This window comes from Calidris pugnax, unplaced genomic scaffold, assembly GCF_001431845.1.
Source record: "Calidris pugnax isolate Ruff unplaced genomic scaffold, ASM143184v1 scaffold123, whole genome shotgun sequence".
Classification (NCBI taxonomy): Eukaryota; Metazoa; Chordata; class Aves; order Charadriiformes; family Scolopacidae; genus Calidris; species Calidris pugnax.
Window position 1 is genome coordinate 1,939,641 of NW_015090876.1, and position 26,614 is coordinate 1,966,254.

The window sequence follows — 26,614 nt, forward strand, 5'->3', positions numbered from 1 at the left end:
TGTGCAGTTTAATCCCATCAGCCAAACATTTCACTCCGTGTTTTTCACTCGATGGCATCTATCCCTCACTGGCCGTTTCAGAAGCACATTTGCTGCCAGGATCCCAGTCCCGAGCCCTCAGCTCCAGTGTGGGTGACTGGAAAGGGGTTCACAGTGCCCCGAGCTCCATCGGGTCTGGCAGGTGGGATTGGGCATCACACCCAAACACTTCCCATGGGGTGCATGTGGGGTTTCAAATCTCTTCTCCGGAGTTCAGCCCCAGGTCCGTGCTGACTCCAGCCCCTCAAACCTGCTGGGGGTGAAACGGGGCTGGAATTTGCTCACGTTGGTCAGGTGAGTCCAAACCAGCCCCTGTCTTTTGAAAAAAGCGGGGTAATTTCAGGATGTGGCCACCACCATGCAGGCTAAGACAGGAGTAATCGGAGCTTCGGACCGTAAGCCGATTCCTTGGGAGTCTCAGGAAGGAATTAGCCCCGTCTCCTCTGCCCCGTGCTGCCCAGAGGCACTTGCACACATGGGCATACACCTGGTGGGAGGCTGCACCACGGGGACACCCACGTCCCAACGTTGCTGGGTGACAAGGACCCTCTGCAGGCAGTGGAAAAGTCCCATGAGGAGAAGGAGGGACATGGAGAGCAGTGAAAATCTGCTCCAAGCATGCTCTGCAGGGCAGGTATTGCCCTACCTCCCTGCATGGCGGTGCTGGGACCCCTGGGGTGCCATGTCGTGCTCTCTCCAGCCCCAGGAGGTCCCTACCCTGTTTGTCCCCTGGTTTTGGCACGTCCCTGCAGCAGGGATTCCTCCAGGTTGGTGGAGAAATGCATTGCAGTCTCTTCACAGCTCATCCCGGCTGGAAGCTCTTCCTCGCATGTAAATACCGTGTGTATAACAGTGGCCTCATTTCATACGATGGCAGCGCATCAGATGCAGCTAAACATACTGGAGATGGCTTCAAAGATCCAAATTTAACATTTGGTTATGTAGTCTGAAGATTTCATTGAGTTTTTAGGTCAGGAGGCACTGTAACTGCAGTCTGACCTCCTGGACAGTAAATTTTCCCCAGGGATTTAAAGCAAGTCTGACCGTTAAGCTCCATCCTTCTGACAGACAGAAATTAGCCTGGTTCATAAGCAAGAACAGAGGCTGCTGGAGGCAAATTGATCACAAGTCACCCAAACTCCAGAGAGTAAAATGTTGACCAGCGTCTCTGAAGGGCAGCAGGTCCCGGCTGATGATACTGCCACAAACTGGGTGATTTTGCTTCAGTTTGATTTGTGAAACGAAGGTAAGAACCGGTTCTGAGGTCAAAGCTAATATTCTCTTTTCAGAATGCTTCTGTTTTCAGAAAGCTGCTGTTTTCACCTGGAAAAGTGCCGCTATTCAAAAATCAACAGTATCAGAGAACAGCCAAAGTCCAGTGGTTGCCAGCCGCCAGCCAGATGGGTTGAGGAGGTGGTTTAGGATGATGGGACCGCCGAGGAGATGTGTGGCACCAGCAGCCCCAGGTCCCATGCCCTGTCCCTGCCCTGCTGGCCTGGTACTGGGGTGGCCGGGGGGAGAGGGGCCAGGGGGTTGGGAAGGAGCCACTTCTCCCTGTGGCCAGCATCTCCTGCCACGTGGCAGGTTACCAAGCAGCTGAGAGTGGGCAGTGATTTCTTTTGCCAGTTTTCTAATTTATCTAATGAGCAAGAAAATAAATCAAGCTGACAGTCACCCAGGTGGTTTCGAGCCTCAGCTCCTCACAGTCCCCTTGTTCTTCCAGCCCATTTTATAACAGGGTTATAACCCGAGGACACGGCAATAACTCCTGCTATAATCTTTTCTTTACTAACGTCACTTAGCAGATGGAGTCATTTAGAGGTGCTCACGTTTAAATGAGTGGCTTGCCCTGAAAGGGACAGAGCCGGGGCTGCTGGCAAGGTTTTTGGGATCGTTAGCCTAGAAAATGCTTAGCAGGGGAAGCAGTTGGCAGGCAGATTTCACGGACATGGCGCCGCTGTCCTCTGCCAGCAAAATTACAAGGCTGAAATCCTGGAGCTGGATGGACCCAAACTGTTCACAGCAAACAATTTAATTGATGAATGAAGTGAATTGCCCAAGAGATGATTTTCAGTCATCTGCTCATTGCACAGAGCCGCTTGGAGAAGGGTCCGCGCCATTGGGTGTCACCGGCTACCTGCCCACGTCAGGGATGGGGTGGTGGGGGCCCCCCATCCAGTGGACCTTCACCAGAGGCATCTGCTCCCCAAATGAGCCATCCAGGGCTGCCAGCACATCTACCTTTGCCAATCCAAAGATGTTATGCTTCCCTACAAATGTTACTGCCTTCATGGCTAGACCAGTGATGGGACCATGCAGAAGATCTCAGTTGGAAGGGAAGCCTACACAATGTCAAGAAGAACGGCGCCAAACCAAATAGCAACAGCTACTTTTCACCTTCTGTGAGAAATTCAGCAACAACCTGAGAGGACTCTCCTCTCTGGCTCCCTGACCCCCTGCACAATGCTGCACAGGCTACCATCATCAGCTCCTTTCATTTGGTCTACAAAGTAAATTAGCTCTCCAGCTCTTCCAGGGAGAATAGCCATGAAAATGTACATTGAGATGAATGCTTGCCACCCTTGAAAATACCTCTTGCTTGTGAAAAGGCTTCTGAGAAACGAATAGAAGGGACAATAATTACCAAAGAAGGGGGAAACATGGTTCATGCTGTCTGGGCAGCATTTGACCCAGCCCTTGCAGAGGCTGGGAATAAGAAGGAGGAAGGAGGCAGGGAGCTGAGACATTAATGGCAGTCATTGTTCTGTGGGGAGCAATATCTCAGAGTGTCCACAGAGTCCAATCCCACATTATTCAGCCTAATACTTCTCAAAACAAACTCTTCTTCTGCTCCTTTGTGGCAAGCATGGAGCTTTCTCTGCAAGTCCCATTTTACATCTTTGGTAACTCAGTGCTGGACGGTATAACACTCAATTGTGAAAACCCTGCAGGAGCCTTTGATGCAAGCATCTTGGAGATGCGGGGCTTATCAGCTCAAATAACACAACTGTCTTTTATCCTTTGTGTCCCAAGCCTGCTGTTTTGGCACTTATATTTGTAATTCATTGCCTGGCTCTGGGTCTGGATCCATCAGGACAGGCAAGGCTGTCTATCTGTCTGCATTGCTGAGATATTTGTGTCTGCCTGGAGGGACCTGAGCACCTAAACTCTGCTTATCTTCAACAATGCTTATGTTCCTAATTGGTTAAAAAGTCACTTTGGAAAGGAAGGGTTCTTAAGAGCTGTAGACTTGTAGATGCTTTCAAAATGACTACCCCCAGGCCAGGCTGTCCATCTTTCCTCCCTTCCATCAGGGACTGCATCCCCTGGGTCCCATCTGGCCTTCAGAGATGCCTGTGCTCCTCCAGCACCACCGTTCTCCCTTCCAGCCCGGCTCCAGCCCATGGACCTGCGTGCCTTTCCCCAGCACTACATTTTCTTCAAAAAAAGGACAAATGAGGTGGAAGAAGAAAAGGTGAAAACATGATAATAGCTGTGGGAAAGGGCCGCTGCTATAGGCTTGACAATGCTGGAAATGGAGGCTCGGAGAAAAGTTTTTCTCTGAAAATTACTCTTTTCATTCTCAACAGCACACTGAAGAGAAGTTTAAGCACACTTTTAAACACCTTTTGTACTAAAATTCCAAATTCACCTGTCTACCCAAGTAATAACAGAAATAATCTTTTTTTATCCAGCTGCACATTTTGCTATAGAAATTTGTTTCCATTAAACTATTCCCTTTTGTCCTTTTAAAAAGCATATTTTAAATAATAACAGTGTAAAAAAAAATTATACACTACCCAAAAAACTCAACCCTGTCGATTGTGCACTTTTATACAAAAAGTTATCTCTTTCTTTCGATGGATTGATGAAAACCCTTTTCATAATGTCAAGGTAGAGATGAGAAAGAGGGAGAAAATTCCGGCGTGCCCAGTGCAGCTAGTCATTTCAACAGGAAACACAAGGCAAACTCCGGTCTTAGAAAACCAAATTATAGCACCAACATGAACCTGATGTTCTCTTTCTGCTTTGTAAAACACAATTTTGTAAAAGTTGGGATGGAGGCACACGTTGCACTTGTCATCTAGGGGGGGAAATGCACTTTGTCCACGTTCCCTAAATCTTAACCACAGAATGTGACTTTAATCTTAAAAAATAAAAATAAGAATTATAACCATGATAGCTTTTGCTGCTACCACACTTTGAGGAGTGCAGCAGCCACAGCTCAGGGTTTCTCCGGGAAGGTCCACGCTTGGCCAGCGCTCAGAGAAGAGGCCCAGAGAAATCACCCCAAGAACAGCAAAATGAGAAACACAGCCCTGGATCGTTGTCCATGTCTGCACCAGCCTCTCCCCCCTCAGAAATGAATGAAATCCATGAGGATTCCCTTCATGATCCACTCCTGGGGAGGACCTCCAGGTTCTTGAACCTTCCCCAGAGAGCCTTGCTCCATCCACATGATCCCCGTTGGCTCTCTCCCATGGCCAACAGTCTCACACGAGCCACTTCTCTCACACCAGAGACACAATTGAGAAGGTCACCCCTTACCTTTGTGCCCGTGTCTTGCTGCTGGTTCCTGGTACAGTCATGAACGTCTCCTAGTTGTTGTCTACAGGGGCTGGGAGGCACACAGACACAGCATTCAGGATCCCACAAGACGGTCACCAAGCCCAGTATTTGAACTGCAAGGAAGAAAAAGAAAACATTAAGAGGGAGTTTCATCAGGGGGTACAAAAGATTGATTGACGGCTTGTCCCAGGGGACAGCACAGCTACTCAGGTCATGGACCAGACACAGAGTCCAGACATCAATGGGAAAAGAACCAAGAGGAGGTAACAAATGAGATCATCTGCTCAACATGGTAACTCAAAGGGAAAAGAAATCCACCCGCCAGCAGAGGAGGGACTGTAAGAAATACTGGAAAGGGACCTGGGACTGAAGTAAGAAGAGTGGGACAATTGCCAGATGGGGGCTGAAAGAGAAGCAGGAAAGATGGATAGCTCTGGGCTTGCACAGGGCAGATGGTACAAGACCGACATCAAAGCAGAGCTCCTGGAGGAGTGAGTAGCCACTGCCACCACCAGCACCAGCCACCCAGCACGGACAGATGTTAATAAGCTTAATAATCATCCTTACACCCGGGGATTGGTCTCGTAAATGTGTTTTTAAATCTTAATTGTGATTTTGTTGTCCTTATTGGTCACTTCCAACCCTTTCTGTGTTCTTTTTTTAGTTTTGGACGCCTGGCTGGCCAGGGCTCTCTGTGCTCACCACCGCTGTCAAGCTCCTGCTCACCTGGGATGCGAGACAACCAGTGTAGCAAGAAGAAGTGACACTAATCGTAACACTACTCATCTCCGTGATATTCAACGTCTTGTTTTATTATCATCAACATAATAGCAATAATAGCGTTATTAGTGACAACCATTTTATTATTCCTCCTGTTAGTAATATTCAGGCGTGACCATGAGTATTTCCGAAAGGCAACACAAAGCCAGTGCAAGATCCAGGAGAACAGGGCAGTTAATTAAACGTCAGAGTGATGGACAGAGCTGGGACAAGCCTGGAACAATATCAGAGAGCTGGACAACCTCTGACAAGCGCAGGGAGATGGATGGATCTGGGACACGTCCCAGACCTCTCCTCTGGCGGAGGCAGAACCCTCCTACCTACAGGCATCTTTAAACACAATATTGCTCCCTGCTCTGTCGCTGTTTCATTGACTGATGCAGGTGAGGAGACCTTCAGGAGGAAGCCGCCTTCCCAGCCGTGTCACCGAGCGCAGTCTGATCTGGTGACATTTTATCACCTCCAAATGGTGCAAAGAAAACAAGAGCCCCATTGAAAACAACAGCATCTTAAACGCGGATTTTAACCAGCCTGTGTGTGAACTCACAGCAGGTAGGATTTATTTAATTTTTTTCCCCCCTCAGCAAAAGCTTTCTTCTCCTTTTTTTCCAAACTAGACATTTGCAAGGCAGGCAGGCAGAGGACAGCGAACGGGGAGAGAGAATGGCAGCCGGAGGGCGTTGCAAAACTCCAAGAATAAATATTACAGAACAAAAGCCAGCCTGTGACAGATACCAGGCAATCTGTAAGTCATCAGGAGAGCGGAGAGCATAATAGGCTAATCAATCAGGCAGACAAGGGTGACAAGTGTCACGAGGAGGCAATAGGTAGTTGGAGGTCAGTTATGAAATATAATCTCTAAATTGGAAGGAGAAGGACAGTAGCACAAGAACAATGACAGGTATTTGAATGCAGGTAGGCGAGCGTTGGATGGGTGATTTCCAGAAGAGTGAATGTCGGATGAGAATATTATGGGGGTAAGGAAAAATAACCTGGTATTTCAGAGACGGGCACATATTCTGTGAAGTGAAAGGCTGCACTGGCGAGACTTTAAAGTGTAGCTCCATTTCAGAAAATGCTGTTGAAAGACAGACGATGGGGCTCCCTGTTGCTTCTTCCCCTGGGTTTCCAGACAAAGTTTGTCAGGCTAGAAGCAAAAAAAAAAATTGATGCTTTTCCTAAGCGTAAGTCCTGCAAATACCAGCTGGGATCTGAAAGCCAAGCCAGATCCTTTCTAGCTTGTGCTTTCTCATCAGTGGTCCTGGCATGCGTAATCTCTAATCTACTTAGCTAAGATGCAGGGAAGTTGCACGCTGCCATGCATGAGAAGATGGGGGTTCTGCAGGTGGATTTAATTATTCCTTCTACGGAGAAAAGCGGGAGTCAATAAAGCACAACTCACTCTCCATTAGGTGTCTGGGCTGCGCAGTGACAGCAAGAATTCAGGCAGCATCATTTACTTCTCTGGCGAAGCTAAGCAGGTAGAGCACCATTACACCCAAGGAAAAGCTTGACTTAACATGAAGTCACTTCTACCAACACTTTCCTGACCTTAACTGCACACTACAAAGGCATCACGCAGCCCTTCTAACAACAGCTAGAACCCAGCAATTAGAGCTGAACGAACAATTCGTAATGAATAATGTGTTTGGCAAACTTTGCCTCATTTTACGCTCACGAAGTGTTCAAACGCAGATTGCAAAGTTCTCACACTTCTTAGTTAATGGAAATAACTTGCCATTTCTTCACCCTAAGCAAACAGCCCCGTAACAGCTCATCAAAATCAATCTATACTCCCAACGTAGGCTGCACCGATGGGTTGTGCTGGCCATGAGGTGCTGTCTCAGTTCCCCCATTGCGTGAGGGACCGGAGTGGCTCCAAGAATCGCAAATCAGGACTGTGACCTCTCTTGTCTGAAATTCCCTTTTGCCAAACCTGTCAGCATTGCAGCATGTTACCTGGACCAAATATGGGCCATGGATACAGGTAATGTGGGAACAGAGCAAGCTGTGGTCCTTCTACAGCTGATGGAGAGGGCCAGGTATCTTCAGAGGCCACTGGAGAGGTGGACACCAAGGACACGTTGGAAAACAAGGACATGTTGGGAAACAAGGACATGTTGGACAACCTGGAGACCTTACAACGAAGAGCCTGACTCCCTTAAGCATGTGCTTAACTCTCTGTGCCCAGCGCTGGCCAAGGTGGGCCAGATCCTGCACCAGTTTGTAGCCCAGGAGGTGGCCCACTGCTCGAGTGAGACCAGACTGAACCTCCTGGTCGCTAATGAAGCCGAGAACAATGTGTGCTCTAACGGACTGCGACACGCAGGGAGATAAGAGAGCGCGGGGCAATAAATCAGGCTTTCAAAGCAGAGCACATTAGGAGATCAATGGGACAGATATTAGACCAAAGGAGCAAGCACCGGAGAGACAGGAGCAACTCAGTTCCTCCTCCTTCCCCTCGTTGCTAAGGAATTTTTTTTTTCCCCATTTAATAACATCCTCATTGTTTTTAAATGAGCAGCAGAGCCGGTGGGTTCCACGTGGCATTAGCAATGTGTTTGTGAAAGGGAAAGCGACTGGCTCCTAGCAGGATTTGATAAAAGCCTCTCCAAGCTCCGAGTGATTTACAGCTCGAGAAAACAAACACGGACTGATACAAATGCAGAGAGAGGCAAAGACGGCACCAACATCCAGGTACACTCAATTACCAATTCATCAGCCCGAGTGAACTTGAAGGGCTTTTCAAACTCTACACAGCTCTAAATTAAAGGAAATCTTTAGATAGATAGCATTCTGCAATAGAGGGAGAAGAAGACTAATTTGTTGATCTTCAGCTCGGGAGCCCTCGCCTTTCTCGGGCGATGGGCCACGGGTGAGGGGGGCAGGAGGCAGCTCCCACTCCCCACCCGAGACCAGGGAAAGGACCAAACACCAGGATGCTTTTTACTCGCTGCTGCAAAGCTGCCGGCGCTCACCTCTCCCTCGTTCCCTCCCTCCTCACTGTGCCATGCCCCAGTCCCCAAACAGCCTTGGTTTTTTTCTTCCCCTGTCTCTACTAGAAACTCTGCTTTCGCCTGCCCTGGAGGTATTTATGGCAAAGCTGTGAAAATAACCGATTTTTTGGATCATTGGCTGAACTGAAAAAAATGGAGGGGAAAAAAAAATCACTGCACAGTGACCCCAAATTGGAATTGCCCAGGCTCTCCACGGCAAAATATATATAGGAAAAAAAAATATATATCTATGGTCAACCAATTGTTTAATTCAATCTGAAACTAACTCATGGGGAATGTCATTTTTGCTTCCATCCCCTGCCTGGAAACCCATTTCTTCGCAAGAAGAGATGATTTACAGCTTCCCAGCTCCACGCTCCAGCGGCACTGACACCGACGTGGTGTTTGATATCTTCCCCCATCATATGAAGTTTCTCAGCAGTGGGGGACGGGGCCCTTCAGTGCTACTGGGAGGAAAACTGGGAGGCAGCTGGGGGTAACGACAACATCACAGGAACAGAGGGAGTCCGGCTGCCGAGAGACTGCGGGAAACTCTTTGTTAATTGTTCATGTGGAAACTGTTTTAATTTCGGTGTCTAATTGATATCTTGGGGAAACGGCATTTTCGGAAAAGACATCTTTTGGAAAAGATGCTGCCTGTGCCGATGGAGAGACTTGCTGCCCCCCAAAAGCTGCACTGCTGACCCGGTGCCCCCACCCCACGTCCTCACCCTGTGGGTTTGGAGACCTGAACCAGCGTGAAGGCTGGAAGGACGGGGTGCTGAGCTCCAGCCACATCTCCAACCTTTGGCAGAGAGGAGACTTTGGAGAGTTTTGCACCAAGAGATGCCCGTTCATCAGCAAGGAGAGCTGTGTCAGCCTCCAATCTCTACTCGGGGGGTAGGGACTGCCGCATCCCTACGGGAGCTGCCAGCAGCATCCCTCCTCCTGCCAGAAGGAGCACCGAGCTCCTTCCTTCCCCAGTGGACGTCAGCCCTCCTCCCTCTGCTTTCCTCAGGCCTCCTCCAAAGACAGCAGCCATCGCTCACACATGCAGCTCCAAGGCTGGCTCTGAACTATTTAAAAGCACAGCAGGTATTTTAATTATTCACGTCAAGCACGGCGGGCTTGCTAACGACTCTCTGAAGCTGTCATAGCCGGCGTGGGGTGAAGAAGAGCCCTGTCAGGCGGCTTCCCGTGGCCCAACCTCAGGGCAAAAGCCATGGTCAAATGTTGTCACCAAGGGCAGAGGTGGCATGGGGGCATTTGGGTGAGGAGCAGAGCTGCCCGGTCCCACACACACCCACTTGCCCACCCAACCCATCATCCAACCGCTTGGCCAGCCCACTCTGTGGCCACCATAATGGCACCTCACATGCTCCAGGCCTGGAGTATCTGCCAAATGTTGTGCTATTGCTGCGAGTGCCGTGCCCCATGCTGATAGATGAGCTCTCATGATATTTTGAGGGCGCTGGAATTACCAAGACGCAAGGAAATAGAGGGGTACTTATACAGCACAGCTGGGAGGCTTCAGACGAAGACAATAGCAGGGATGGCAGGCATCCTCCCTGCCTTGAGCTGCTCCCAGGGTTATATGCAAAGAGCTGCTTTGGAAATCATGCTCTTGCCACCCCTGCAGCAATGTCTCTACTTGCTTCTTCCTTTCCATCAAAAATATTTGCTGCGAGAGCATCTGCTCTTCTGACCCACATCCCACCCTGGCACTGGGGGCTCAAAGTGCAACACGCTCATCTTTTGCAAGGGGAAATAGGTGCAGATAGAAGGATGGTGTCCCACCTTCATTGCTGGATGAAAACCTGCTTGTGTTCAAGGGAACCAGCCTTGCACCAGGCTCCTGGAGGCTATTCTCAGCTCCAGAGCACAGGTATGGGGCAGACATGGGCATCCCACCCGCAGAAGTGTCAGGGCTGTGGGGTCCCTCGTGTTGACCCCACTGAGTCTCAACCAAATCTGACCTTTCTTTTCCAGACCTCAGGATTTCTATCAGAGGTTGTTCCTTTCCCTTGAAGGTTGCTCTCAATTATTTCTCTTATTTCTGATAATTAAGAAGTGGCTCTTCTTCCCTGCCTTTCCTCACCATTGCCTCAGTGTAATTTTGGAGGATTTCCAAGAATATTCAGGATCCGCTTTCCTCTGCCTCAACGCAAGCAAGAGCTTCATCACGGGTAACCCTGAGCTTCAGGGCTCTTCTCTAGCAAGAACACCCCATGGGCAAAGCCCGAGAGCAGAAAGAGCCCCACGAGAGCTCCTCCCCTGGTTGCAGAGTTGGGGTCTTCAAGCCTCCTGGACCACCAGAGCCAGCCCCTCTCTTTTTAACCTACGTGTTTTTGAATGCTAATTCCCACCACATGCCCAATTCCAAGCTCTAATAATGAACAACTGCTTTCTTCCTCTCCCTTCTGATTTCATATTCATGAGTCAGGGTTTCCTGGCACTAAACGTAAATGCTAAACGGAAATCGCTGCACAGTGACATGTCTGTGTAGCTTCACTGTCCATTTATTTGCCTTTTTCAAAGAGCTGCTGTGTTAAGCAAACATCTCTGCCTGGATCCTATCTGGAGGAGTTTGTCTGGTACGGCATGGTGCCTGCCGGGGTGGGGGAAGCGGCTCTCCGTGTGATGGTGTCTCATCGCTCTGTTTTTGCTTCAGGGTATTTCTTGTACAATAGGTTCGAGCTCGGTGAATACCTCAACCTTTTCTTGAGGATTTGCTGGAATCTTGGCAGGCTGCGTTCGGAGCTGACACAGCGAGGACTGAAGCAGGGAACTCCCAGAGAGAAACACATCCATCGCTTCGGCTTGGATTCCACCGCGGGCTCCCGCAGGCAGCACTGGGCAGATGTCTTGGCAAGGGAGGCAAGGAGACACCTGTAACATCACTGGGCAAATGATTTTTTCTGGCAGCTAGAAAATTCACATACACGTGCAAAACAAAGAAGCCCATTTCAGGATTCATCCAACGTTAGGGCCCTCTCCCAAAAGAGAGACAAAAGGCATCTTGAAAAAAGGAATGTTTTCTGTAAACATGGTCGAAATGTTTCCGTATTTCCCTTGAAGACTATGCTTCCATATTGAATTGATGTTTTAAAAAAGGCAGGGCAAAAATAATCTGCAAGCAAAAATCAAAGGAATTAAATCTTCATGTATTTCGAGGTGAACTGAGGTGTTATTCCCTACAGGGCCAACAAAAGCAGTCTCTTCTCCTTCTCACTTGCCTGGGACGGAAGCTTTAGACACACAAACTGGCACCCTGAAGTCCTCCCTCCAACAGCCCACCCTGCCCATGGAGCAACACGTCTGCCCACCTCTGCTGGTGAACCATGTCATGCCACGGGAGACATCATTGTCCTCACCTATCTGCTCTGCAACCAAAGAGGAACCGGTATCACCACCCTGGGAGCAAGGACAAGCACCTGGGGCTGGAGTCGGGCTGTGCTCACCTCAGCTCACTGTCTGGCCTCTCCATGGAAACACCAGCTGAAGGTGGCTCTGCTCTAAGACGTGGGCTGGAAAGAGGAGCAGACGATATTCAAGTGCCCCAGGCTGCTCTGCTGGTTTTGCTCCTGCAATGTTCATCTCCATGGGGTGAGGTGGGCAGCGAGGAACTGCGACAGCGGATATGGCAGCTCTTTGTTTGTGCAATGTGAGAGGTTTAAAGGTCCTCTCAGTTGCCTCTACTGCAGCCTCCTTCTCCGAGGCTCCATGGATGCACTTCAACTCCTTATGGTCTTCTGACTCTATCCCCTTCTCCCTTTCCTCCTGCAGTCATCACCTGCCTTTCCCCAAATGCTTTAACAAATGAGCTCACAGGAAGGCAAGGATGAGAGATGAGTTTCAGACCATGAGAAATGAACTCACAAATGTGTTTGCAACTGACCAGATGAAGAGTTGTGCTCCTGCTCATGGAGGACAAGCTCTGTGGCATGTGTTCAATCAAAGTAACCAATGGGGACCACATTTTGAATATTATCTACGTGGAACAGACTCCTTGTGAGGAAATTATGCAGCAATATTTAATGGTGGCAATGATTCAGCAAGTAATAGAAAGAAATATTCCTCCAACCATCATCAGCTTCTCATGGATAACTCCCAGATGGGACTGAGGGTGAGAACCCTTTCATTAAAAAGCTATTCAGTTATGGTAAAACTGCCATATGTGTCTCACTGAGACAGAAGAAGCCTGATTGTCAAAAGTGACTTCAGCTTGAAAGCTGCAGGGAAATCAGAAAGCTTCTTCGCATTTGAGCAGGGGTTTTGAAATCTGTCTTCAGGGACCTGAAAGCATAGCTAGATCTCACACAGCTGAAGGTGTCTTACAGCTGGATGTCTAGGTTAAGGTAATTGTCTAGACTTCTTTTATCATCAGTGAACAGAGATGCGCACCAGCCCCCAGAGAGTGATTCATTCTTCCTGTCTTAGACATCTATTTTGGGATGGGATGAATTACATTCTGGAGGTGTTGAACTTTCTCCACCAACTGTGGAGGAGTCTAGATGATGAACTGAGCCTAGACGCTTAACCTTTATATTGCTAAAATAGGCAGTGCTCAACTGGTGAGAGCAACCCAACTTGGGGCAACACAGTGTCATGGCAGTGGTTAGTTGGGAGCACTTGGCCAACACCTACAGCAAGCAGACACAAGAGAAGCAGTGCTCTCCACAGGCAGAAGATGGAGGGGGACAAATCATCTCTCCTCCTCACAGGCACATATTGTGATGACCTCATTTTTTAACTGAGACCTGAGGGCATTCTGGTGCCTGATCATCTTGTCTAATTGTTTTATGTCATAAAAAAAAGGTACAGTTTACATCCGACCCCTTCCAAAGTGTGGCCTGAAAGTTGTAATTTTGCAATTCTGGGAGGAAAGCAGGGACTGGTCTGTCAACTGAGTGTACCCTTTCAAAAATCAAGACTTTTACTGATCTTGGGTTTTCCTGAGCTTAGCAACTCCAAGCATACAAAAATCAACAATTTAGTTCTGAAAAATCAGCTGTATTCTTGTACTCATCTTCCCAGCTTTGAGCAGCCCCGTCTTGCAATTTTAAGGGTTTGGTTACAACCTTGAGAGCTATTTTGTGTACGAAAGGCTCCATATCTCAGTTTTGCCAAAGTCAATGCTAATGACCCACACTGAAAAAAGTATGCCTGATCATCTCATCTAATTGTTTTATGTCATGAAAAAAAGGTACAGATTACATCCGACCCCTTCCAAAGTGTGGCCTGAAAGTTGTAATTTTGCAATTCTGGGAGGAAAGCAGGGACTGGTCTGTCAACTGAATGTACCCTTTCAAAAATCAAGACTTTTACTGATCTTGGGTTTTCCTGAGCTTAGCAACTCCAAGCATACAAAAATCAACAATTTAGTTCTGAAAAATCAGCTGTATTCTTGTACTCATCTTCCCAGCTTTGAGCAGCCCCACCTTACAATTTTAAGGGTTTGGTTACAACCTTGAGAGCTATTTTGTATACGAAAGGCTCCATATCTCGGTTTTGCCAAAGTCAATGCTAATGACCCACACTGAAAAAATTATCCTACTGTCTTCTACGGAGCTTCATGGGGATTTCAGTCCTCTCAGAAAAGCAAGATCTATGTATCCTACTGTCTTCTATGGGTCTTCTTGCTATGAGTCTTCTGGAAGCCAATGAGTTTATTATTGCCATGACTTCAGTCCAATTCACCAATTTCAGTCCTCTCAGAAAAGCAAGATCTATACCCCTCTCAGAGCCATCACGCCCAAAGCCCAGCACTGGAGATCCAGAAACTCTACAGGAAAACCAGACATTGCAACTTCAAGGACCAACATGAGAAAATCAAATGGAAATAGGGAAACAAGCAGAAGAAGTTACCAGAGGAAGGCCAGACTGCCATCCATAAACAGCTTTCTAAAGGAAATATTTGCAACCGGTTCTGAGGGGAGCAGCTAAATTACAAAAGCACATCAGGACCCTTCTCCAAAGCCAACAAACACGCAGGAAAAGTGCGAATAAAATTCACGAGGCTAAAGACAAAGGTGGAGGATTTTTAACTACCCAGAGTTGTGGGCTTTAATTCACGGGGAGAAAGATTTGTGCTCTTTCCTGGGGCGTGCTACTGTCAGGCACAGAACACAGCTGGTGACAAAAAGCCAATGGCTGGAAGCCAAGGGGTCCCTTAGAAGCCAAGGAAATGCCTTGGAGACTTCAGTTCTCTAGACCAATTGGCTTACACCTGTCAGAAAGAAAAAACAGTGTTTTTTCCTGACTTGTCTGGAAAATCAAGACGGATCACACGGTGACGGGTGAGCTTGACCCCTTAACCACACTAGCAAGGTTTGGTACAGGTTCCAAAGGAGTTAAAGACCTGAGCTGTAGCAGGGCCAAGAACTCCCTTAGTTTGACCTGTTCTCCTAAGACCCACAAAGGACACAGTAAGCATCAATATAGATGAGTTTGGAACAGCAATCATGCAATTAATGCATAGAGAACAGGTGGCTTCTCCAAAACTCTTTTATCAAGGAACAAAGAAAGTTGTAGGTACAAGGAGTCTCACCCATACCTTTCCCATTGCATGTAATTTGACTACGAGCCAACCACTTTATCCCACAAATACGACAGCCTCAGTGAGCCTTCTCTGAGCTCTCCCAGCGAGGCAGCGTGGCTTCATGCTGGTGATGTCCCCTTGAGCTGGGACATCTCCCAAGGTTGCCCCTTGATGCAGAGAGACCTTTTACCAGTGGCAGATCCTTGGAAAAGGACCGGTATCGCATGTTAACTCTGTAGTATGATAACTTTGATTTTGCTGACCGGTATCGCACCTAACTCTGTAGTATGATAACTTTGATTTTGCCTTGGTAACATTAATTACAGGCTGAATTCATGCTAATGAAACATTACATAAACTTTGCATATATAATCCTTTAGGCATCAACCATTGACCAAGTCTGGGACTAAGTCTGGATCCAGCCGCACCCAGATTCCTCTCTGAGAAGGAATTTAGAAAGCAAGGGGGTCCTTTCTGAACCCTCATGACTCAAGGGGAGCACCTCCCTCATCCTTTGGGTCCTCGGTCTCTCTGTGAATCATTCTAACTCAAGTGCAATTCAATTTTCCTTTGTATGTTTTCCATGCAGTAATTAAGAGAGCAAATCTTGTCATCGAACTTCGTTAAGTCGAACTTTTGCAACATCCTATTAAAATCATTTTGCGCACGCTTCTGACATTGGTTCTTTAAGCGATCCTAAAATCTACATTTGCCACACACATTTATTTCAGGGGGTGTTCCCGGTGCTCATGGGAATGTGCTCAAGAGAGGGCTGAGCAAGACTTCAGCTCATGGTGTGATACCAAAAGTAACATAGACGTGAAAACTGCATCTATCTGCCTATCTAGGAACACACACACATGGACAGCACACGCGCTGCCTGGAGCCTGGTGATATGAATTAGGCTCCTGTGAATTGAACAGATTTACTTAACAGAATGACAAGCCAAGCAGGGAGGATACAGCACCAATGGCTTCATTTCTCCTTTTTTGGCTTGGCTTCTCCTTTTTGGCTTGGTTTCTCCTTTTCTGCCTGCTTCAGCCATTGAGTGACCTGGGACAAGTTTCTACAGCCATGCCTCGACTTTCCTGTATTTAAGAACAGGCTAATGTGACTGTAAAGTGTTGGAGATCTCTTAAGGAAAGACACCACATGAGAGATTTTTCTATTTTAAATCCTGAAAAGTGCCAGCCAAATGCTAGTTCTTAATTATAGCTGGTGAATATATAAGGAAAATGGATGAGAAGACTACACCGTTTAACTGAAAAGTCAATAATGATAGAATCATGGAATAGTTTGTGTTGGAAGGGACCTTTAAAGGCCATCTAGTCCAACGCCCCTGCAATGAGCAGGGACATCTTCAACTAGATCAGGTGGCTCAGAGCCTCATCCAGCCTGACCTTCCAACCTTCATCTTCCATACTAGCATTTAGATATTTGATTGAAAACATTCAGATAACGGTATATTTTTGGTTCAAAACACAGCATTAGACTCAGTATTAAATACTATGTTGACAGAGAACACAAATGTCAGTATGACCATCTTAGAAAAGATATTTTCGAATATGTAAAATTAAATGACTCAGGATTACTCATGATGGTATCTTACAAGAAGCAGCGAAAGCTCTTACTTCAGGAAAATTCTTGGAATTGCTTACAATGTAAAGAAAGTATAGTTATAAAAAACCTGCCTCCCTTGATAAAGAAATACAAAGACTTCAAAGATGAACGCTGTAAACCAAAAGCAAGACAGAATACTAAAAAGTCTAACAGAAATCTCAATACATAATCAAGGGAAAAGGCAAAATCACATATAAAAATGGCCAATGACTTCCATGAAAGGGACAGCAAGATAAAAGAGTTTGGATTGCCTTCTTACAAGGGAGTTTATATATATGTAGAAAAATATGGAAAATTTTCAGAAAATATGCAAAATTATTTTAATAAGAAGACACAACTCAGTCAGGAAAAAGACAAACCCCAAAAAGCCCAACGCTACAGTATCACACCAATGGTCAAAGGGCTAAAATCCACTTAATTCCTGGCAAAGGCTGTGACCAGCTGGCTCTACAGCAGGTAGTCCTGGTGAGACGTTAGGTCACTTTCCCACCAGAAAGTTGCATTTCAGTGAAACTGAAATTTCTCCTGATATGAATCAGTTCTGGTAAAGCCACATCTTAAAGGAATTAGAAATGTTTTGATAAATCAAACATTTCTTTTCAAGACTTCAGGAGAATTTTTCATTTCTATTTTTGCCACATAATAAAATCTTTAAGCATTCACATCGAAATGACATTAAAATTAAACTGAAATATATTTTAATATTAACTTAATGTTCTATTCAGAATGCAAACAAATGTCAAAATCTTCTAATTTCCTGCAAGATACAAATTCTTCTATCACCTCATCGCTAGATTTTCAGGCTTTCCAGGTACCTGTTCCAGAACTTGTATCGAAACATAAGGAAAAGGCAGATAGTTGAAAGCCAGGAAGTCTGTTGTTGTTATTCTGATGTGAAACAAAGGGAAATTTATAGGCAAACTTGTTTTCAGCCCACAGAATCAGACCAAAATATGAGCATCACGACTGTAGTCTGTTAAACACCCTCGAAACACAGTGAACTACATTCACCCAACCCGGGTGAAGAAATGGGAATTTAAAAATACTTTTGGGGACAGAAAAGGCATCTGACTGTGTAGAGTGGCCACTCCTTGAGAGCCTTCCCTTTTTTCTCTCCGTTCAGTTTATATTTAGAAATGCTATAAATATCTTCTATTTAATCAAATGAAATAACATTTTGATACGATTCACTCATTTAATCTCCCCAAAAGAAAGGCTGCAGGTAAGACTGCCTGTCTTCCCTGCATCTGTTCATCTGGCAGAAAACTATAATTTCAATGGAAATGTTGCAAAAACCTTTCTACCCAGATGCTGTATTTCCATATTTCTGATGCCATCCTGCCTGCAACCATTCCTTCAGATTTACATGAATTAACTACTGTCGGGCAGATACCAGACTACAAAGTAAGTATTCAAAAAAAGTAATGATTGCTTTTTCTGATGACTGTGGAAGCTCAAAACAAAAGCTGTAATCTCTTGTCCATACACAAAAATAAACACGATGGGATGGGTTTAATACACCTCAAAGTTTCATCCCATAAGGTGCTTTTCTTTAAGTTTCACAACAAAACTGCAATCTAGAGCAAAGTACACAGGTTCCAACTTAGTAGATAATGCAATGTTTGTATGAACTGATTTCTTCCTGATTTCTACTCACTCTGTGGGTTCTTCTGCTACTACCCAAGATCTCTTTCACACTCTCTTTCACAGTACGACCATAACTTTACTGGATTTTTTAATAATAAAACCTATTGACTCAAGTATAGTTCCTCACAAATTTTTAGAGCAAACTTGTACTAAGCTTCAAGGAAAAGCACTGACCCAGAAGAACAACAGATTCCTGGGATGGAAGTTAGGAATAATTTGCATTGAATCCAAACTGGAGACTCTTTCAACCACTGCAGGTCTTTTCACGACCAAGTTTAAGGAATCAAACATCAAGAAAAATCTACAACACCGTAAGATAACACCTTATTCTGTACATATAATATAAATATATTATATGTAATACATATACACACATATATAATTATATATATATAACCAAATTGCATTAATTGTTCCGATACAAAGTTTGTACAAGGTACAGACCAAGGGAAAATGAACTCTTTTGATCTCAGGGAATGGGCAAAAGATGCAACCTAATACAATTTTGCACGATTATGATCCTCCTGTTTCCTCCTAAAGCACTTGATTAGTAGGAAAATAGCCAAGAAGATTACACAAAGTACTTAGGATTTGTATAGTAATAACGATTACATGGGGTAGTCAGGGAGTAGGATTTTACCTAAGATCTACTGAGCTGCAAAGACACTTTCTAACTCTGCAGAAGTTTGACGGTAAATTTACAGTCTTCTGGAGAACAGTGGGAGGTAAGAGAGAAAAAAAAAAAATATTTGTCACTGTTTTTAGCATGACTGTTTTACAGCCTCGAATCCTAACTGCTGTCAAGATTTGTACAGACTTGCCTTTAAGGAACAGATCATAAAAGACAAAAATCAGAAAAACAATTAAAGTGAGTTACAGTGAAAGGATCCTTTTTGCCTACACCCCTTATCCTGCAACTATGCAACAACAAAATCATATTGCACTAAACCAGATGAACAGGAGACTTCTGCTGTCATCAGGCAAAAACTCCAGGTAAAATCCTTGCAAGATCTGACTTAAAAAATAAGCCATCAAGATAAAAGCAATTGCTTTTCAAATGGACGGGCGAAACTGGATTGATAAAACATGATCAAGTGGCTTATTGCACGTAATTTGATGGCAAGTCTGTATAAAACTTAATATAGTGTCTATTGTGCCTCTTCCAGATCATGGTGTTGATGTTACTGGCTCGTGAGCAGTGCTGGAGAAACTGCAGTGGGGAAAGGAGCTTCCAACATGTAATTTGGTTTTGTCCTAAAATACAGACATATTGTCAGGAAATAGTAACTGTTACCAAAAATACTGCTGGAATGAAAAATACTGTGTTCTTTCCACTGGAAATAATCTTAGGAGAAGAAGATACTGAAATAGCTGACGCTAAAACACAAAGTCCCTGTAAGGAGAACATGCTCTGATTCAGCAAAACAGGTAAATATGTGCTTACGCTAAGGGACTTCTGCCCAGATGAAATCACAATTTTAAGCAGTTTATGGGCCCCTGAAGTCAGTTGGATGAGTAGTGCCCCACTAAATTGGGTGGTAGTAGGGATCCTTCATCTTCCCATGGCTGTTTAGAAGCTGTGGCACCAATTATGGGAAAAACGGAGACCCAAGAACCTAATTCATCTGAAAATGAGCTGAAGAGCTGTAAAACTCTGTGGTGCCTTTTTCCTGCACAACACACAGCAAGAGCAGAGTGGAGGAATGGATCATTTAAGATGAGATTGAAGAGATTTATAGACCGGTAGTTTGCGGAGTTGATAACTCATGGGATGCTTTGGGTCTTCACCTTGCCCTGGTGCTTGCAGAGGGGACCAGTCCCTCTGTGGCCCCTCCTAGACATGGAAAACCAAGTGTAGGGTCAGAATTTAAGGAATCAGTTCCACTCCAACCCATGAGCATGTGTAGCCTCAGTACAGTTTGAAGGTCCCAAGCTTTGTATTGTAGAGATCTAAACTCCCAACAATGGCCACCATGAGAAGATCATGGATGGAGGCCAGCGTAAGGTGCAAAGTGACCCTCTCATGCCTTGAGGCAGTAGTTTGTGACCCTTCCTCACACGAAAGGAGAACTGATCCCAATTTGAGTCTTAGATCTAAGGACAGGTTGTTAAATGCTTACTTCAGAATCTGGATTTTCATTTTTGGCTGTTTGATCTTTTCCTTTTTTTCCTCTCTACTCATTCTGGAGTATTTAGTCCCATCCCACAGCTCATGAGTAGACGTGTTAAAAATAAAATAACAACTAGGGGTGGGATTTTCCAAAGCACTCAGCATTGCCTGGCTCTGTTCTCTTTGAAGTCAGCAGGAGTTTTATTATCAACTTCAATGGGAGCGGTTAAGCCAATGCTATGCATTGTGAACGTGCATATTCATGAAGCAAGCAGCGTTTGCTAATGGTACATGGATTCAAAGGACTGATAAGATTTTAGTGAACAAAGCTACTTGGAAAAAAAAAAAAAAAAAACAACAAAAAAACCCCCAAGTAGTTCCATGAGCCACCAGAACTATGAAATCCTACTTTCCTTGAGCTTGATTGACTTGGGCGCCCAAGAAGGAGTGTTCACTGATTGAAGTCCTTCCTGTGGGTGGGGTGGTGAGATGCGTGCTCTCTCCCAGATGGATTTGCCAGCATCAAATAAAGGCTCGGCACAACATGGCAGCTTTTTCCTCAGTAGAAGTAGGGCATCTCTCTTCTACCTCTGCCTGCCTGCTCAAACCTTGAGGGAACTTACTATTTTTGAGACTGCTACCCTCTATTAAATTCAGCTGGAGTTGGATAATGCACTTAAAAGTTGCTAGGCGCACAGGCACAGGTAGGCACATGCTCCATGTGAGCATGAAATCCACGGTTTTTGCAGGAAGTCATGTTAAGGCCTCTCAGAATCAAGTTTTGAGGGGAGCGAAAAAGATGGATTCAGAGCAGCTGATCAGCAAAGAGCCTCAGATGGATAAACCACCATCCTCTGAGAATCTCAGCTGTGGAGAAGGTGCTAAGAGAAGGGCAATCCTTGAGGAAAGAAGATGAAAACAAGAACATGGTCCTTGAGAGGATTTAGGAAAATGGCTGCTGAGATAAAAGTACTTTCCAGATAAGAAACTGCCGTGTATAAACGTGGCACATTTGCTCAAAGTACTCAAAACGTCTAAAAACTGACAGCAAGATAAAGGGCGCAGAGTTTTTGAGGACTGGAGGTGCTGCACTTCTGGAAAGCCAGGCCGTTTCCATTCTGGAAAGCCAAAGCATCTTTGGCTGCACAAAGAAAACGAAGGGAAGCGGCAACAGCGACCGGTCCCTTTGGCATCGGGGCTAAAGCAGCCCGAGAGGAAGGCAGAGAGAGTTGGATGTGGTCCCCAAACTCCTTTCATATGGGAATCCAGACTCCCAGGAACAAAGCCTGGCAATGGACCTTCTCTGCCAAGTGCCTCCCGCTGCCAGCCCAGGTGCTCACATGCACTGTCACTGCCGCTGGCACCGGGGATGTCCAGAGAAGAAAGAGGATCAATTCTCTTCCCACCCCACAATTTCCACACCGCTGACAACTCAGAAAACAATTCAAGAGGGAATTCAAAGGATCTGTTGAAATTTCAACGAGGAAATCTGAGTGACTGAGCATATGTAAATAGAAAGAATGAGTAGCACATAATTACATCAAATTGTTACTTAGCAAGGGAAGTAAATAACCCAAAATATGCAGAGCAAAAAATGGCGATGAATTAGAACTAATTACTTAAGGCTAATTAAAATAAGAATGGCTTGAATTGAAATATGTTAATAGCATTGAACCTGCCACCTATGAGGGAATTTAAATAAAAATGATAATGTCGCTTCAACCTTCACCTGATGGGAGTGGGAAGCTGGGATTTGGAGCTCGGGGATGCTTTGGGGGTATTGACCACAGCGATGCATTATTTATGAACACTCTTGGAATGGGCTGGAATTTGCTGGTGGGTGCAGGTCTCCTGATCATAGGAAGAAAGAGGTTTTCTTAGGTAACTGATGTGGAGAAAATAGTGTGAGAGAGAAAACCTATATGCCTCGAAGACGAACACATCCTGAGGTACCTCCTCATGCCGGGAATCGCTACGGTCGAAGAGAGCAAAAGAGAGAGGCACAGAGATAATGAGATCACAGAGAAGGGAAGAGAAAGAGGGAATAAGAGAGACGGAGGGAGCGAGCGGGGATGAAATAGATAGGGAGAGCCTAAAGCCATGACAAATCATCAGCGGCTTCAATTACACGAGCCTGCTGGGCTATGAAATCTGCCAAAGGTCATCAGATTCCTGTCTTTGCAATTAAGAAACAAGCGGCTTGGCTGGTTCCACCCCACGGCCCGACTGTCTGGTGCAAGTGTCCGGGGGCCAGCGGCATCACTCGTGGCTGTAGGTACCTGCACCGACTGCAGGGCACTAACAAGGTTGTCCAGAGAGCACGGACAGCCCCATTTAGAAGATGAACGTGCCTGAGCCGTGCGCTGACTCCCAGCCTTGAGCCAGGATGCCAAAGTGCTCCTGTGCCAGCAGCTTCTGCCCTTGCCAGAACGCTGAGAGGAAACCTCAAGCAGCAGAAAAGCCTGGGTCAGCATCTTCTCGCCGTACCTTAGCCATGCCACAGCTCATACTTCACCACCACCCTGCAAGGGCTTGCTCCTCAACCCATCCTCAGCTGGAATCCCAATGGACTTGGGTCCATTCTGGGCATCGACTCGCCCAGTTCAGCAGCAGCATCTGCATGTGGAGCCGTACCTTAGCCATGCCACAGCTCATACTTCACCACCACCCTGCAAGGGCTTGCTCCTCAACCCATCCTCAGCTGGAATCCCAATGGACTTGGGTCCATTCTGGGCATCGACTCGCCCAGTTCAGCAGCAGCATCTGCATGTGGACAAGTCCTGAACCCCGGCTGCTGCCACCAGCAGTGAGTGCCCTGGTGTGCACCACGCTCTGGGGCTCACCTCTCACCGCCTGGCTGGGCATGAAGCTCTCCCTGCTCCTCCGGGAGCCGAGCTGTTAGTTGCCTTTACCACCTCGCTCTTCCCAGTTCCCCTGCTTCACACTGGAGATGAAAACCTCTTATCCCTCTCCCACCTTGGGATTCACATGAAAATCACAGAATCGTAGTGGTTGGAAGGGACCTCAGAGATCATCGAGTCCAACCATAAAAAACAAACAAACAAACAAACAAACAAACAAAACCCCACACCACCACCCACCCCCTAAACACACAACAACAACAACCAAACCAAAACCATCACCCACCCACACAACATCCCACCACAAACCAATAATCTTGGGCACTAGAGCATGCCCTGAAGAGCCATGTCTACACGTTTCTTAAATACCTCCAGGGATGGTGACTCCACCACCTCCCTGGGCAGTCTATTCCAATGCCTGACAACCCTTTCAGTAAAGAAATGTTTCCTAATATCCAACCTGAACTTCCCCTGGCCATAAAAAACAAACAAACAAACAAACAAACAAACAAAACCCCACACCACCACCCACCCCCTAAACACACAACAACAACAACCAAACCAAAACCATCACCCACCCACACAACATCCCACCACAAACCAATAATCTTGGGCACTAGAGCATGCCCTGAAGAGCCATGTCTACACGTTTCTTAAATACCTCCAGGGATGGTGACTCCACCACCTCCCTGGGCAGTCTATTCCAATGCCTGACAACCCTTTCAGTAAAGAAATCAGGAGCTCCGTGTCCCGGTGTGCTCCCCGGACAGGGACCACAAAGGGGATGGAGGGTGGGATACGGGAGTAACGCAGCCTTTCCATTTTCACACCAACTCCTGGGTTGGTTTTTGAGCCAACTGAATGGAAAGCTGGTGCCAGGCTTGCTGCCAGCTGATGAATCCAACTGGATTCGTCTTGGAGCTGTGCATCTGAGAAAGCTCTTACGCCCCAGCACAGTTGGCTTGTCCCCAGCGGGTACGGGATGCTGTGAAACACCAACAAAGGAGCTGCAGTTACACAGACCCTGCCCAGTCTCTAACAGCCTTCCCAGCATGGACCTGCGGCCCAGACTGATCTGCAAAAGCCACTCAACAGCATCTGGAGGATGGACTGACCCCCTAAGTCCTACCTGGGTGACGGTAACAAGCCTTGGATTGATGGCTTGAACTACAGACTGCGATCAGCCTGGAGAAGAGGAGGCTCCAGGGAGACCTTATAGCAGCCTTCCATATCTGAAGGGAGCCTATAGAAGAGCTGGGGAGGGAACTCTTTGACAGGAAGGGTAATGATAGGACAAGGGGAAACGGTCTTAAATTGGAAGAAAAAAGATTCAGATCAGATCTCAGGAAGAAATTTTTTACTATGAGGGTGGTGAGACACTGGAACAGGTTGCCCAGGGAAGTTGTGGCTGCCCCATCCCTGGAGGGGTTCAAGGCCAGGCTGGATGTGGCCTTGAGCAACCTGCTCTAGTGGGAGGTGTCCCTGCCCAGGGCAGGGGGGTTGGAACTCTATGATCTTTGAGGTCCCTTCCAACCCAAACCATTCTATGATTCTATGATCTACCAACAACCATGTCCTCAGAGCTCAATCTATACCAAATACCAGCCAGGACAGGTGACAGTGGGACATATCCTTGGAAAACATCACTGTACTGAGCCCCAGGGCTCTGCTTTGAACGTGCTGGTGGGGCAGACCCATACCAAGGTGGCTGTAAGGCCTTCTATTTCTCCAGCCTCCCGCAGAGACCAAAAAAAAACCAACCAAAATACCTCCTAGAAAACCAGAGTGCAGACTGGCTGCTCCTCCTGCACACGGAGGAGGTCCCCATGAGCCTGCTGCCAAGGTCCCCGGCACCACTGTCGCTGCCCTGCCTGACCCTCTGCCTTCCAGGGAGGGAAGCCCTGGCACCGGCGAGGATGACGCCGCCGCAGACACCAGCAGTCGGCTGAAAGACATTTCCTCTCCGTTTCTCTGCTCGCTGTAATGAATCCTGCCTCCCACTCAGATCTGCTAAGTAAGAGGAGTTACCGTGAGTAATCCCCGCTCCGGCATCTTCTGCTGTAATCGCAGAGAAATCACATTAGGTTGTTGGGGTTTTTTGGTTGGTTTTGTTGTTTTTTTTCCCCAGGACAAGGAGAAATTCATCAAATTGCAATCCGGGGAGAACACACGCCAGAGAGACAGAGAGAGAGAGGAAGCCAACAACAACAACACCACACACCTACCCTGCAAAAACATCCCAAAGTTGACATTTACATTTCAAACACTTATAACAGCTAAACAAATAACAGTAATTATGCTATTTGCATACTTTGTTAAATAATTGTTTGTTAGGTAAAGGGAGCCCGTGTGTGTGTGTGCAAGGAGCGGATGCTCGAAGCCTGGGGAGGCAGAACAGCTGCTGTTTCCCTTCCCAGGTGCCCAGTTTGCTTCACAAAATGGTGACAAGTGGCCCAAAGCACCAGCCAGGGGGTTGGGGGTGCTGATATGTGGGACCTGCAGGTCTGGGAGAGGTGGCCCTTGGTGTCTGCAGGCTCTAGAGGATGAGGATCGTGAGATGTAACCACCTCCCTGAGCACATCAGCAAGGTCAGTGCTCCAAACTTTGGCGTGAGCCGTTGCCAAGGTGAAGCGCCCATGTGGAAGCAGGTTGTCCCCAAGAAGTAGGAGAATCACAAAATCCTAGAACTGTCTGGGTTGGAAGAGAACTTTCAGACCATCGAGGCCAACCATCAAGCCACCACTGACAAACCCACCACTACCCCATGTCCCTCAGCACCACCTCTGCCCGGCTTTTAAACACCTCCAGGGATGGTGACTCCACCACTGCCCTGGGCAGCCTCTTCCAAGGGTTCACAACCCTTTCCATGAAGAAATTGTTCCCAATCTCCATCCTAAACCTCCCCTGGAGCAACTTGAGGCCGTTTCCTCTTGTCCCATCGCCTGTTCCTTGGGAGAAGAGACCGACCCCCCCCCCAGCTACACCCTCCTTTCAGGGAGTTGTAGAGAGCGATAAGGTCTCCCCTCAGCCTCATTTTCTCCAGGCTGAGCACCCCCAGCTCCCTCAGCCTCTCCTCATAAGACTGCAGGAGAAAGCAGGGGAAGGCAGAGAAGCAGGATGGAGCCTCTTGGTAGCCCTGCAAGGGAAGGTCCCCCCCTTTGCAGCACCACAGCCTCAACACCCCCCTGATGCTGTTGCCTGACTCAGAGCCCATGAACCCTCTCGTGGCTGCCGATTTCCCTTCGCCCCTGCAAAAGCATCTCAGCTTCTATCCCTTCCTGCTCAGCTCCTCGGGCAGATGGCTAATTGAAGGGTTTTTCTTTCATTTCTAGTACAGAAAGCCCAGCAAATGCCTTTTAATCTGCCCAGCTTTCCCCGTGATTGGCTCTGTCTATCTATCTCTCGCCACTCCTATCCTGTTTTATTTGGGTTTGATTTGGGGGGGGGGGGG

The 26,614-nt window shown here is 46.8% G+C and overlaps 1 protein-coding gene across 1 annotated transcript in view; it reads right to left on the bottom strand.

Moving 5' to 3' along the window:
• ELFN1 (extracellular leucine-rich repeat and fibronectin type III domain containing 1) overlaps nucleotides 1–26,614 on the bottom strand; it is a 91,445-nt gene that overhangs the window by 47,044 nt on the left and 17,787 nt on the right. The window contains exon 2 of the mRNA XM_014946178.1: nucleotides 4,588–4,721. The gene's annotated coding sequence lies outside the window, so the exon portion shown is untranslated. The remainder of the gene's footprint in view (nucleotides 1–4,587; nucleotides 4,722–26,614) is intronic.